This window comes from Orycteropus afer, unplaced genomic scaffold, assembly GCF_000298275.1.
Source record: "Orycteropus afer afer isolate SDZICR_OR568_19922 unplaced genomic scaffold, OryAfe1.0 scaffold00016, whole genome shotgun sequence".
NCBI classification, from domain to species: Eukaryota; Metazoa; Chordata; class Mammalia; order Tubulidentata; family Orycteropodidae; genus Orycteropus; species Orycteropus afer.
The window spans coordinates 3,990,605-3,994,590 of record NW_006921603.1 but is presented as its reverse complement, the minus strand read 5'-3'; positions in this window follow the sequence as shown (position 1 = coordinate 3,994,590).

Genomic DNA, 3,986 nt, shown 5'->3' with positions numbered 1-3,986 from the left:
GGGTTTGAACAGCCAGCCTTCTGGTTAGCAGTCAAGTGCCTTAGGCACTACACTACCAGAGCTCCTAATGTCTAGTAGCAGAGGCAAAGAAGCAAATGATTACAGTGTCAAGGTAGACAGAGGTAAAGTATAGGTTAAAATTTCTTATCATTACATTTGAGCTGATTTCTAAAATAATCTGCTTTCTCTTCTTCTGCAATGCTTTTGTCCTTTCAGATGTTGATATTTTTAATTTCTTTTGGACATTAAAATAGTGTCTTTATGGTTATTGTTTTAAAGGTCATTGTGATGTCTTGTCTTAGAAATCTGAGCTATTTGTTTTCAACAGATACTAATCTTCCTTAAAACTCATTTACACTACACTGATTTTATTCTAAATACAGTATTTACAAGGAAAACATAATACTACCTATTTACTCAAACTGTCTTTGATCAAAAAGGCATATGGTTTCACTCATGTTTACTTTATAAAACAGGAAGACTTGTGACAGCCTTCCCCAGGGGTCTCTGCCTTTATTCCATTTTTAAAAGCTAGTCCACTCCCATGATTTCAACTACCAGTTAAATCCTCATGACTGCCATATTCTATGTTGAATCTAGACCTCTCCTTTTAATTCCATATTCACGTAAGCAACTGTCTGCTGGACACTTTTAACATTATGTCCCGCAGGTACTTCAGTTTCAACATGCCCTGAACAGAATTCACCATCTTTCCTTTCTTGAACTCATGTTGATAAGAGGTTGATAAATTACCCAAGCCAACTGCTCATAAATTACCTTAGAATCTTCCCACTGATACTCTTCCCCTATCAACCAACTGATGAGATGATTCTAGTAACTAACTCCTCTAATATGCATTACCTTTTCCTTCCCCATAGTTGTTGCTTTAGTTTAGGTCACTGGTGTTCTCGTAAACTAGCTTTCTGAAAAGGAAGTCCCAATTTGTAGTGTTTGCCAATTTCTGTGGTATAAATACTCCCTCCATGGCTGATTTCAAGGTGCCAACATGATGTCACTGACCCAGAAACTGGGAGGAGATGCTCATAATCAGCTCTCCAAGCCGGTACTAGCTGGCTTTTCTATGTCCCTGGTTCAGGCTCTGCCATCTTTTCCTGAACATACAGTGGTTTTCCTACCAAGTTTATGAAAATGCAACTTCCATTTATTCATTTACTTGTTGAATGTGTATTTAGCACTCTATCCCAGGCAGGCATATGTGCATACTTGACACTTCCAGTGGCTCCTGATTATCCACAGAATGAAGTTCAAATTCTCATATTCAACATGCAAGTCCTCCATGAACTGGTGGTCCTTCTGCATTCTCCATAGCTTCATCTCTTATTTCATCCTTTCTTGAAATAATTTATGATTTTATTACCCATTTATTATTCTGTTTTAAGAGATATATCAAACAACTTCATTTGGCTCCGAATCTACCATTGTTTTTTGGGTGATGTATTATAGAAATTACTAGGTAGGTATACAGGCTTAAAAGTAAGACAAATCTTAATACAGAAAAAAATCTCTTGGACCCAGAGAATTCTCCTTTTACAATGGGGGCAATAATGGTTGATTCTTAGGGTTGATGCGAAGATTAAGGCAGCCAATGTATATAGAGCTCTCAGCAGAGTTTCTGGCACATAGTAAAGACTCTATAAATGTGGTTATTATTATTTTATATTATCCATAGTAATTATTATTAGCTTGTAAATAATTATAGGTATAGTATGAACTGTTCTGCATCACAACCCTGTCATTACTTCTTTGTTATTTCTACTCCCTGTTAAATAACATACATATACCAGCATTGCTCTCTTCCTATTGAACACTTAGCATTTCTAAGCCATTTTTGAGAAGAAACAGTGCTATGTAATGAAAAATTAAAACAACACACCTTTAGGTTTCAATCATTCTTTAATGTTTTCAGAACTTTAAAAAATCATTCTATTTGATTGTATGACTCATAAATCAAAGATGTGTACACAGAATATATTATCATGATCACGGTTCCCAATTTACAGATAAGAAAATGAAGTTCTGAAATCCTAATTCATAAGGTTGTAATAGTAAATTGTGGAGTTGAAAACCCGGTCTTCCAATTCATTGCCCTATGTTTTTCCCACTGTATCAGGCTGTCCCTCAGACTCAGTTCACACATACACTTATCCCAACCCAAAATATCATCCTTGGGTCTTCCATTGTATGTGTACCTGTATTAGTCACTTGGGACTTAACATATAACATTCTGGGTTTTAACAGTCATTTTTGTGTGTGTGTGTTTGTCTTTAATGTATACATATTTTTTCCCACAACAGATGGTAAGCTACTTGAGGACAGGACTTGATCTTATGCTTCTTTGTATCTGCTTAGTAGTTATCACAGGATATTCAGCAAGTTAGGTAAGTGGATAGGGTTAGGTAGATAAGTAGGAAGGAAGGAAAGAAGAAAATGTGAAAGAATTAGCATCTTCACAACTTCTTTATGCAAAAGTTTGGCCTCATAGGAAATAGCTACCAGTCAGAAGTTTCATTTGCTAGTAGAAAGGACAGACATAAAAATAAAACTTCAGGAATATACACATGAAAGTAATGATCATGGGAAACTGATACTTGCCCACTGATAAAGCTAGAGGCCTGCATTATTTCCTCTGCACAAATGCATAGATATCACTCTTGCTTTTCAATTATAATGGATAAATAATATAGTGCCTAAGGCACTTGACTGCTAACCAGAAGGCTGGCCTTGACTGCTAACCAGAACCCACCAGCCACTCCTCGGAAGATGGGGCAATCTACTTCCGTAGTGATATCGCCTTGGAAACCCAAGGAGGGTTCACTATGAGTTGGGTCCAATTTGACAGCACATAACAACAACAACAACTATATATATATTTATATATATATTCATATATATGTATGAATCACCTGGGGATTTTGTTAAAATGTATATTCCAATTCAGTATATCTGGGGTGGAAATTCTCACCAGGGGGGTGAAGGGTGAACAGTTCAAGCTCTGTGAAAAACCACAGGAATGTAACAAGAATTCATTTGCAGCACTATAAAAAATTTACAATTTACTTTGGTGAGTAACAACTGGGATCTTAAAAGCTTGCAAGTAGCCATCTAGATGCAACATGGGTCTCTCCTCCTCCAGAGCAAAAAAGAATGAAGAAAACCAAAGACACATGGAAACAATTAGTCCAAGTGACTGGCACACTGTGTGATCCTCAGCCTATACAACTATGAGACTAGAACTACATGGTGCCTGGCTACCACTGTTAACCACTTGGAGGGGGATCTATGTAGGAGATCCCAGATAGAGTGAGAAAAGAATGTGGAACAAAACTCAAAATCATTAAGAAAAAAAAAAAGGACGATGTTTGCTGGTCTGATAGAGCCTGATGGAATCACTGAGACTATGGCCCCTAGCTGCCCTTTAGTTCTGGAATTGAACCCATACCTGTGGCTTCCAGCCAAACAAAAGACAGGCATATGAGCTGAATATTTACATTAGGGAGATACATTCCTAGGAAAGAACAATCATGGGAGAATAGAAGGGCTGTGTATGCACAGGAAGACAGCTCATGGGGCAGGAATACACGAGAGGGAAAGACAGGGAAGAGGTAACTGGTGAGGAAGTAGGAAGGGAGCTGTTGCATTGTGGGCAATTGCAGTCAATGTCATGAGACAAAGTGTATGTGAGCTGCTGTATGGAAAGTGAATTTGCTCTATAGATTTTCACCCAAATCACAATTAAAAAAAAAAAAAATAGTGTGTGTGAGCTGTTGCATGGTAAGTGAATTTGTTCTGTAAACTTTCACCCAAATCACAATGAAAATAAAAATAAATTACTATTTGGTGCCTGGCTACCAATGCTGACCACTCAGAAAGGGATCAGAAAAGAAGGTCTGGATACAGTGGGAGAAAAATGTGAAACAAAACTAAAAATCATTAAAAAAAAAAAAAAAGACCAGGTTTACTGGTCT